This window comes from Anser brachyrhynchus (assembly GCF_964034855.1).
Source record: "Anser brachyrhynchus genome assembly, contig: SCAFFOLD_275, whole genome shotgun sequence".
Taxonomy (NCBI): domain Eukaryota; kingdom Metazoa; phylum Chordata; class Aves; order Anseriformes; family Anatidae; genus Anser; species Anser brachyrhynchus.
In genome coordinates this window covers 45,804-57,767 of record NW_027663603.1, presented here as the reverse complement: position 1 = coordinate 57,767, position 11,964 = coordinate 45,804, and positions in this window count along the sequence as shown.

Here is an 11,964-nt window from a genome sequence, read left to right as displayed (position 1 = left end):
GACCACAAGGAAACATTAAGGAAAAATAGTCCTGTGTTGGCAGACAAACAAGCACCACTATCCATCGCTTCTTTGGAGAACAGAGATATCCTGAGATGCTCGCCGAGTGCCATAGTGCCCCTGAGTCCATACCAGACATGTTCAGATGCAGGCATATCTGCTGCAAAGTCCCAGCTCAGGAGTCCAATCCCCTTAATTTATCTGATGCTATAACAGTAAGAGCGAAAATGAACAGATTGCTGCACTACACACGTGGGTAAAATGTACATGTAAATAGTTTGCAAACAACTCCAAGTCCTGTGTTTCTTTGCAGAAATGAATGGATAACAGCTTGCAAATTGACACTACATAAAAACAACCCCAAAAATCCAGCCCTATGATCAGTTTGCAGAAGGCACAAATAAAACAAGATGTAAGTTAAAACTGAAATGATGCTCTCCTGATGTATTTCCTGCTATATGTTCCCAGCCTAACAGCAGCTGGGTTGCAAAGGAGAGGGGATGGAAATGAAGCACAAGAGTTGTCAGATCAGGCTGCTCCTAACCAAGAAGTGCCCGCGTGTGCCATGCCCTGAATGCCTTCCTGAGACAGAGGTGTTTGCCCATCCACGACACTCAGTTCACCAGCAATAGCTCCGGAGGCAGCAGGAGGTCACCCCCTGGTAAAAAATTGATGCTGCTCTCACATGGCGACATGGTGAGCCTGCTCTTGAGTAACACAGCACAGGGGGTTTGTGGGCTCTGTGCCACCGGTGAGTGGTGTAGATGACATTTGATCCTGCTGTCCAAGTCACCTGGACTAAAATATGCCTGGCATAAGCCCAGCGATTGCCAAATTGCCCCAGCTGTGTCTTCGGAATACGTTTGAACCTTCAGAGCTCTTACCAGAAGGTTTACATGTGCCATGCGGGTGCAGTATTTGTTACCTTCTAGTAGGATCCCTAGACCATGATTTTCTCCATCAGTGAAGCACAGCATCATTTTTTTCCCCAGCCCTTGATTTAATGCTTCATCCTTTCCCTCCAGCAATAGCAATAAAGACACTGGTTCAAAACCAGCAGCTTTGCTGTCAGAGGGCCATGAAATTTGCTATTGCATTCTTAATGAAGACACGAGGCTCACACATCGATATTTATCTATCAGCGTATGGGATTTGACAGGAAAACAGATGGCAGAGACCTCAGCACATTGTCCTCTCCATCTGGCTGGCGGGATGTTAAATCTGGATGTTAGTCGAGATGTTAGACTAGCTCTCTCATAAAAAGGGCAGGTGATGAAGATACCACCAGCTCCCAGGACAGGCTAATCCTGTCTGAATTTGCTCTACCATTAACAGTTTTTTTTCAATGCCTAGCCTCCTGTGTAACAGTTTAAGCCCACCACTTCACGACCTGATCTTGATGGATCTAGAGAGGAGAGTAAATGTTTCCTCTGTTACGTATTTCACAACTGTTTGGATGACTGCCGTCTCGCTGGAGCTTTTGGAACGGGTAAGCACAACATCTCACATAATGGGAAACATTCACGTAGCAGCCTTTAAGAGAGCTTCAGTCTTAACCACAGCCAAACAGACCAAGAAATCCTCTTGGGCATCCACTTCCTGGCAGCATGAGGTCAGTTTGGGATGTCCACGTGCAGACCTCAGAGCCCTCGGTGCTCAAAGGGTTCATCTTGTCTCACGGCTGCACCCTGGGACCCCGGATAATGTCCTCAGGGGACAGTGGCACCCACTGCTTGTCATCCTTTTGGGAAGTGACACTTAGGAAGCTGAAGTTTCAGAATCTCAGTTTGCAAATTCTGCACCGAGGAACATCTGCAACCCAGGAAACATCTTCAGAGCTGTTTATAAGAAGGAGCCCATCATCCTCAATCATCCTCTACCATTCTTCCTCTCCAACATGGGCTGACTACGGGATGAGAGCTCCTGGGGCTGAAATCCTACCCTGCCCAAAAGAGAAACAGCAATGCACAGAAGACCTTGCAGTGACCTGCCAGCCCCATCCAGAAGTACAAGAGGCTGCCGGAGGTTAGAGACCAGGGATGCCAATAAAGCCATTATATCACAGCTGGTGGGAGCAGAAAGCTTTCAGCCAAAGCTGAACGTGCCCTGCCAAGCCCCAGATCATGGCTTGCCCCACAGCTGCTCCTGCTCCCACTGGGCATGCGGGGCTCACACTGGAAAAGCAAATGGGAGACTTGGAGCCCCACGGCTGCAAGGGACTGCTGGGTCCACTGGGGAGCAAAGCACAGGAGATGCTTGAGATATTGAATAAAGAAGGCATTCATGTGTAAATTCAAAGGAAAGGGTTGATAGGGATAAGGAAAACCAGGCCTTTCACACAAGGGCAGGCAGAAATGTCCCTCTCAGCTCCCAATGGGTTCAAATCCTCAGCCTCCCCGCCCTTCTCTTTCTCCGTGTCCTCAGATAATGTTTAATTTAATGCAAGCTTCCTCACACCTCTGCCCCCCTTCGCTTTCTCCATGACCCTCCATCCCACAACCTCATCCTTGCTCCCAAATTTCCAGCTTGGTGTTACAGCTGCCCTGGGGCGTTCAGAAGCCACAGAAACATCTCTCCCAAGGTGTCGTGGTTTAACCCGGCTGGCAGCTAAACACCACACAGCCGTTCGCTCACCCTCCCCCCTCCCTCTCTGGGATGGGGGAGAGAAACGGGAAAGTGAAGCCGGTGAGTTGAGATAAAGACAGTTTATTAAGACAGGAATATAATAATAACAATAATAATAATAATAGTGATAATGATAATAGTATTAATAATAATAATGTGTACGAAACAAGTGATGCACAATGGGATTGCTCACCACCCGCTGACCGATGCCCAGCCTATCCCCGAGCAGCCGGCCCCCCACCCCGGCCAGCCACCCCTATATATTGTTTAGCATGACGTCAGATGGTATGGAATACCCCTTTGGCCAGTTTGGGTCAGCTGTCCTGGGTCTGTCCCCTCCCAGCTCCTGCTGCACCCCCAGCCTGCTCGCTGGCAGGACAGAGCGAGAAGCCGAAAAGTCCTTGGCCTGGTGTAAACACTGCTCTGCAACAATTAAAACATCAGCATGTTATCAGCGCTCTTCTCATCCTAATCCAAAACATAGCACCCTACCAGCTACTATGAGGAAAAATTAACTCTGTCCTAACTGGAACCAGGACAGATATCCACCCCTTATTCCATACCATTTATGTCATGCTCAGGTTACACTCTTTCCAATACATTCTAATTAATCACCATTTTCATCTATGATATATAGCAATCATGGTAGTGACGACATACAGTATTATATAATAATTAACATACTACAATTCAACTCATGGGCTATTCTCACCCAGTATCAAATCCCCTTGAGGTACACACCGGACCTCCCCATTCTTTTGCATTACCCACCAAGTGCATCCAGGTCCCTGAGCAAAAGCAATTCCACGAATGGGTTTGCCTTTTCCTGAGGCAGGAGTAGCCCAGACTGTTTTACCCAGCATGTTTCTTACGTGCACTACAGGAACTTTATCCCCTTCTACAGTGCGTAACAGGTTTGATTGGGCAGGTCCAGCTCGGTTGGCAGATCCCCTGGTATTGACTAACCAGGTGGCCTTTGCCAAATGTGTATCCCAATTTTTGAATGTCCCAGCACCCATTGCTTTCAGTGTAGTCTTCAACAGTCCATTGTATCGTTCAACTTTTCCAGAGGCTGGTGCATGATAGGGGATGTGATACACCCACTCAATACCATGTTCTTTGGCCCAAGTGTCTATAAGGTTGTTTCGGAAATGAGTCCCGTTGTCTGACTCAATTCTCTCTGGGATGCCATGTCGCCATAGGACTTGCTTTTCAAGGCCCAGGATAGCTGGTGTAAACACTGCTCTGCAACAATTAAAACATCAGCATGTTATCAGCGCTCTTCTCATCCTAATCCAAAACATAGCACCCTACCAGCTACTATGAGGAAAAATTAACTCTGTCCTAACTGGAACCAGGACAACTGCAAAGCCCATCAAGGAGGAACCTCAAAGGTATCAGAAGGGAATCGGTTGGCAGATCGAGCAGCTCGACAAATTGCTCAGAAGGTGTGGAATGTGATGGCTCTGGTACCACTCAAGGTAGGCCCCACTCATCTTAATCTTCCCAAGGAACCAAGATATTCACCAGAGGATGAGAAATTAGCAAATCTCCTAAAGGCCCGAAAGAACTCTGATGGACGGTATGTAACCGCTACGGGCCAGGTAGTAATACCCCCCTTGGTGATGTGAGAAATACTTCAGACAAGACATAATGAGTGTCACTGGGGTGCAGAGGCAATGGTAACATTTTTAAAACGTAGCATTACCTCTACACATATGTTAACAGTGGCAAAATCAGTAACGTCAAAGTGTGAGATTTGTTTGAAAAATAATCCAGTAGCAAGAAAACATGCTGAAATGGGAAGAGTGAGAGTAGGGATAGAACCAGGAGATTACTGGCAAGTTGATTTTGTAGAGTTACCTAGGACTAGGGGATATAGGTATTTGTTAGTAGGGGTTGACACCTTTTCCGGATGGCCAGAAGCCCTTCCCTGTCGCACCAATCAAGCTGAAGAGACAGTAAAATGGTTCTTGCGGGAAATCATTCCGAGGTTTGGGGTACCGTTAGGAATATCCTCGGATAGGGGACCGCACTTTGTTGCATCTGTGGTTAAAGACGTAAGTCGGCTATTAGGAATTTCTTGGCATTTACATACTGCATGGAGACCCCAATCTAGTGGACAGGTAGAAAGGATGAACCAAACTCTAAAGGGACAGATCAGTAAAATCTGCCAGGAAGCCAAAATACAATGGCCACAAGCTTTGCCTATAGCCTTACTGAGAATACGGATAAAGCCAAGGAGTGGAATGGCAGTAAGCCCATACGAGATTATGTGTGGAAAGCCTTACGAATCCCCAGAACCAAATCCTAATATGCACATAACAGGGAACCAGGATGTTTATAATTATGTATTGTCTCTTGGCAAAACTTTAGCTCAACTTCGAAGTGTTTTGGTGTGGAACCGACCGTTGTCACTGGAAAACCCTGTCCACGACATTCAGCCAGGCGACCGAATGTACATCAAAAACTGGAATGAAGAACCCCTGAGAGAACGGTGGGCCGGACCTTATCAAGTATTATTGACTACTTTTACAGCTGTAAAGGTAGATGGGGTGGATGCTTGGATTCATTACACTCGGGTGAAAAAGGTTCCTGAACTGTGGTCAGTGCAAGCAATCGGAGATACAAAACTACAGATGAAGCGCGTATAACCATACAATGTCGGGGTTCTTAACAACGGTAATGACAACAGTAATTGTTTTGTGTAAATACCTTGTAATTGGGCTCCTAGAAATACCAGAAAAATATAAGAAAGAGGAAATATTCAAAGGAGAAAATGTTACTTTGGAATGTGGAATGCACGACGATAAACCAATAACAATTAGCTCTCTACAGCTGGTCTGGGGGAAAATAAATGACTCCGGACAGAGCCAGGAAATAGACATAAACACAACTGGGGACAATACAGGACTGAAGGCTGCATGGAAGGGGAAGGCGTACGTAAGTAATACCCCAGAATTGGGCCTACAACTGAGAGGAGCTACCACCCTAACCCTGTTTAGTGTTACTAATGTCAACGAAGGAAACTACCGGTGCATAGTAACACATGAAAATAGCACAGATTATGGGATAAGAGAAATATTGGTATATCCAAAATTGGATAAAGGGATATTGGTAGCCCACCAAAAAGGATCTAGAAGAAAAAGGGAGGACCAGGTACCATGGACACAAGTGGTACAGATCCCACACGGGCAATCATCAGAGAATTTACTGGTAGGATTGGTTAAAGATTTTGCCATAATGAAAGGAACTGATAGAATTAAAATTCAGTTGGGCATTAGAATCTCTATTTGCACAGGTAGCTACTTATCGAAATAGAGAAACGATTTATAAACTTACAGGACAAGTAAGGCTTTAGAGATTTTAATATCCAACTACAAGCTACAACTAAAATGGTCCTACAAAATCGATTGGCATTAGATACAATGTTATTAAAGGAACATGGAGTATGCGGATTTCTAAAAGATCGTATTGATCATTGCTGCATCCACATTCCAAATGTGACTATTGATGTAGAACATGACATAGAACAACTGGCTCGAGTGGAACAAGATGCAGAACAGGAAGAGAAAGATAGGACAACAAGCTGGTTGGATAAAATTTTTAGCGAATGGAATATTAGTAATGGGGTTAAATCCTTACTGGAGACAGTAATTATATTGGTGATTGTAGGGGTACTAATTTGGTTAACATTTATAACGCTGAAAAGTCTGATTCTAAGGAAGACAACCTGGAACTGGACAGTGATGCAAACCACTGCTCGGCATATGGAACCACATCCCCAATACCCTCCACCGGCCTATAACAACTTTGGATTACAGAGAAAGAATCGGAGGAACCCAGGAGGCGAAATGGAATGAAAACGGAATAGACAGGATCTGTTCCAGATCAAGTGAACCCAACCAGAAGAGCGAATGTAACATAGAGCAGAAGTGGTGGACTTATGAAATGTGACAATCCTAATCTTTGTAATTTTCTTGATTCCTAATTTTTGTTTTAATGGGGTAATGCACCAATTCATCATGAGGAGTAAGGAGGACTCAAAGAATGCTCAGTTTGCAAGACATCTAGATAACTGGGGCCTCTTGGACCCTGGATCAAACCAACCTTGCGGTTTGGACTGCGATCAAGGGCTCAGAGAGGATGCGCAAGAAGAAAAGGTAAAAAGTTCAACTCTGATGAAGACATCTTACTTCATCCCGACGACCACCCGGACGACCACCAGAGAGTGATACGCAAGCACAGAAGGACCGATTAGATAATTAGCATACGAAGCGGGGCTAGGCAGAGCTAGGAAATGAATATGCATAGATGTGTTGTAAAACTTAATGCATATGTAATATTTTAGGAGATAAAAGAGAACTGAGTGAACAAATCGGACGAAATTAGATTTGGGCAGGCATGCCCCTAACTTCCAGCGCCTAATAAAAGCACCTTCATATAAGCACTTTGTGGCTTATGTGTCTTCGTGAATGCTAACAAGATGATCAGGTCCAACCGTTAACCGTGCACCGGTTGACCGTTAACTGAGAGCCTTCTCTCCTTCGGCTTCTGGCCCCAGACAAATCTGAGGGAGGAAGAAGCTGAGGCCTGTACATGGCAAAGGACAGAAGGTGAGGCTTGGCTGTCCCCGAGAAGACAGAGCTTCAGCCCTGTGCCCTCCAACCCTGGGCCCATCCACGGGGAGACAACTCATCCTCACCCCCAGAGGGGACTCCGGAGCTCAACCCGAGCTTTCTGCTCCTCAAAGGAGCCACATGGGAGGAGATGGCCACCCTCAAGTGAGATTTTGCAAATGAGGATCTCTTACCTCTGGTGGTGGCAGCACCTCGGGTCTCCCCTCTGGTTCCAGTTGCTTGTGCCAGCATGTGGCAATCCCAGCCCTGACTCCAAAGAGTTAGGAATTTTTTCTTGTACTCCTTGAGGAGAGCTGAGCCGTAGGAGCGTTGGCATGGGGCGCCCTGGCCAAAATCGGCCATCTGTGCAGGGTCAGGACCTGAGGAGGGCTGGCTGTGGGGAGCCTGGCCTCGGCCCAGGATCAGGAAGGGCCCGCGCTTGTGTGTGGCTGCGGCACTGCCAGTTTGAGCAGGGGGTTCTCGGGTGAGCGCTGTGCAGGTAACACGGAATTTTTCATAAGTACAATGTGGTGGAGGCAAAGGTAGCTACCGCGCATGTAGCAACCTCCATATTAGCCAAAATTCTCTGTTACACTTCCTTGAGGGATCCGAGTTTAGGATCCACAAAGAAAAAAATCTCTCTTGGAGGAAGGCAAATCTTTTTTCTAGAAGCATGCCGAGGTGCGAAGGCAAGGGTAGCTACCAGGCATACACTTCCCTCTAAACTTGGCCAAACTTGTGGTGTCCGTACCCTGAAGGGCTTTGTGGTGCCCTGTGGTGCTTCCTGCGCTGGAGCCCAGCTGGTATCCCAGGGGTGGGAAGTCATTTCACTGACTTCACAAACGAAGCCCTGGTCCTCCAAATTGCACTGGTGCCAAAGTTAACTTCCTACTTTCTGTTCAGGTCCTCTAACAGCGAAGGACAATGCTGAAATAAGAAAATCTTCCCCAACATCCCCTGACATCATAGAGGAGATCATAAAGGAGTTAGAGGAGGCAGCACCTGGTGGGTATATTTCACTCTGTCCGCCATAAGACTTGGGAAGGTGAGGTTCTAAATCCATGTGTAGACACACCATAACCTGCACAGCAGGAAGGGATGGATCAGAGCGGAGACACTCAATTTCACACCTGGCAGGCACTGGTGAGCCTCAGAGAAGGCCGAGAGCCTCTGCTGCCGCTTGTGGGTCACGCCGTGTCCCAGGGGCAGCTGCTAGCCCAGCACTACCATAAGTGGTCCGAGCTGTTCCGTGCAAACATTGGTATCCAGCCAGCAGCAAAGGGCTTCTGCTGAACTTGTGTTCAGCTCCTGCACAGCGCTGCTTGCAGCTGGGCGAGTTCAAGGCAGGAGGCACAGCCCAAGCAGTCCTTGCTGTCTCATTTGCCGGGAGACACATGTCACTGCAGGGGAAAAGCACCCTTGGCGCTTACCTCAGTTTCAGCTGATTTAGCTGTCCAATTCTAGTTGGGTTTCAAATGACTTGGCTGTGCTTCTCCTCTTGTTTGGGGACTGTGGGCTCTTCCCTGATGCCCACGACTGTGCCCACAACATGGTTCAAGAGCTTGCGGCTCAGCCTGATGTGTGTGACTCTTGCCCTTCCCATGGGATGGAGTCAGCATGATGGGATGGACATGCTTCTCAGAAGGGCTGTTCCTGCCTCTGAACTGGATGCAGCTTTTTTCTGTCCTCTTTGAAGGCACGAATTGAGCAACATCTTGCAGTGTGCCAAAAATGCACTATGTGCGATGTGAACAAGAAGATCTCCTGCAATCTCCTGGTCTCGCAGCAGGCCAGATTTTGCTGTCTGTGCTGGTAGACTGCCAGGGGTCGAACACTTAGATTTTTCTTTGTGAATGACATGTTGTTTGGAGTAGTGAGTACCTCCCCCAGAAGCCCAGGCCGTAGCTTCTAAACTTTAGGGATGTCTTTTGAGAAGCACTACCTTTCAAAGATACTGTCCTCGAAAGGAGGAGCGGTTCCTTAGGGTCACACTGTCCTGCTTTCTTTCTAAAGGGCTGGTTAGAGAGACTGTGCCGAAGGAGGTGCTTTGGCGAGGAAGCGGTCGCAAGCTGCCACTCCCTGGCAAAATTACAGGGGCAACACAGGCAACTGCCCCACCAGGTGAAGGCTGTTTCTTGGTCATCCGCTGTCACCAACCAGAACCAGCATGCGTGTGCAGGTTCTTGCCCTGGTACCCGCTCTTGCAGCTCATGTCAGCAGCCAAACCCAAGAGTGTCAGTAGGCAGCAAGTGTTGCAGAGGAAGGCAGGAGTGGCTCCCTGAGGATGGCTGTCTTCCCCGGGCTGTGACAGCATGTGAGAGCAGTCCAGCGGAGGGACGCTCACAAAGCTCTGTGGCTGTGGCTAGAGAGGGGTCACCTCCCAGCGCACCCAGTTCCCAGGGATTTTGGAACCTTGCTCTTGGGGGAACGAGGCCGTCAGAAGCCCATTGAGCAGACGATGGGAAACGGGACCCCTCCTGTGAGCTGAGGCCCAGAGTGATGCCCTGACCCAGTGCAAACAGGGCACTGCCATAGAGCTACTGATGTAGGTGTCGATGTGACAGAAACTTCTCACGGGTCTTTGGTTGCAGAAGTGTCCCCAGGGAGGGCTTTGCCAGACCCTCGGCTGCTTCCGGCGCTGGAGCCCAGCTGGTATCCCAGGGGTGGGAAGTCATTTCACTGACTTCACAAACGAAGCCCTGCTTCTCCAAATTGCACTGGTGCCAAAGTTAACTTCCTACTTTCTCTTCAGGTCCTCTAAGAGTAAAGGATAAAGCTGAAAGAGTAAAACCTTCCCTGAGGTCCTCTCACATCACAGGGAAAATCAGAAAGTACTTCGAGAAGGCAGCACCTGGTGGGTATATTTCACTCTGTCCGCCATAAGACTTGGGAAGCTGAGGTTCTAAATCCATGTGTGGACACACCGTAACCTGCACAGCAGGAAGGGATGGATCAGAGCGGAGACACTCAATTTCACACCTGGCAGGCACTGGTGAGCCTCAGAGAAGGCCGAGAGCCTCTGCTGCCGCTTGTGGGTCACGCCGTGTCCCAGGGGCAGCTGCTAGCCCAGCACTACCATAAGTGGTCCGAGCTGTTCCGTGCAAACATTGGTATCCAGCCAGCAGCAACTGGTGTGTGCTTGCAACTGTGCCCAGAATATGGTTCAAGGAGGAGCAGTTCCTTGTAGTCACACTGTCCTGCTTTCTTTCTAAAGAGCTGGTTAGAGAGACTGTGCCGAAGGAGGTGCTTTGGCGAGGAAGCGGTCGCACGCTGCCGCTCCCTGGCAAAAGAACAGAGCCAGTGAAGTCAACTGCCCCACCAGGTAAAGGCTGTTTCTTGGTCATCCGCTGTCACCAACCAGAACCAGCATGCGTGTGCAGGTTCTTGCCCTGGTACCCGCTCTTGCACCTCATGTCAGCAGCCAAACCCAAGAGTGTCAGTAGGCAGCAAGTGTTGCAGAGGAAGGCAGGAGTGGCTCCCTGAGGATGGCTGTCTTCCCCGGGCTGTGACAGCATGTGAGAGCAGTGCAGCGGAGAGACGCTCACAAAGCTCTGTGGCTGTGGTTAGAGAGGGGTCACCTCCCAGCGCACCCAGTTCCCAGGGATTTTGGAACTTTGCTCTTGGGGGAACGAGGCCGTCAGAAGCCCATTGAGCAGACGATGGGAAACGGGACCCCTCCTGTGAGCTGAGGCCCAGAGTGATGCCCTGACCCAGTGCAGATGGGGCACTGCCTCACTGGCACTCCTGGGCTCCCGAATTTTGTTCAGTTTTGTCCCTAAGGCTCCGAGTGTGCCTCGAGCAGCGAAGGTGGGCAAGCACCTAAGACCTTTTAGAACTCCAAAGAGCTGGGGGAGCAAACCTGAGACACTGGGCCCTCAGCATTATGGCAGGGAAAACAAAGGATGGAGGGAAAACAAAGCTGAGAGGCAAAAGGGAGGCTCCAGAGTGCCTTGAGTTGCAGTGCCTTTGGCAGATTCCCCAGCTTCTGCTGAACCTCAGGAAGCATTGCGGCCTGAGGATTTTCACTTGCTCAAAGATGCTAACCAAATGAAACAGAACACTTCCTGGCAATGTCAGACCTCCGGTGAGATTACCAGTAGTGCGCAGGACACAGCAATGTCCACAATTGTTCTTGCAGGCGTGGATGGGGAGAACAATGCAAACACTGCGAAGCCCCAAAAATTCCGAAGTTACTGCATAGGAGGCCGTTACTGCATAGGAGGCGCTGTGGCATTCTTGGTTGCCTTCCTGCTTCTGATAGCTGTGTACTTCATGCTGTGTGCTTGTCAGGCGTTGGTGGCAGAAAAACCAGTGAGTTGTTGTTCCCCCGCTCCCTCTCCTCCTCTCCCCCTCCCAAATTCTTTACCGTATCTTTGTTAACATTATTATGTGGCTGCTGCCAGCCAGGAAGCAGTTGTCGTTAGCGTATTGTGAAGTGAGCAGTTAGTTTTTGACCAGACTCTTCTGAAATTTCTGCTGTCCAGTGCTTTAGGTGGCCTCTAATTCCTGGGCATTCTGTTCTGGAGCCCATTTTTCTGTTGCTGGTCTTAGCGAAGCTTGGCCCTTCCGCAGCAAGAGCAGAGCCAGGGACAGCCGTAGGCAAAGCGAGGTCAGGAAGAGAAATGCAGGAGCTGAGAGAGGGTGCCATCGGAGAGAGAAGCGCAGCAGTGCCAGTTCCCCCCCAGCACAAGGCACCCTGTTCTGGGATGCCCTGAATTGC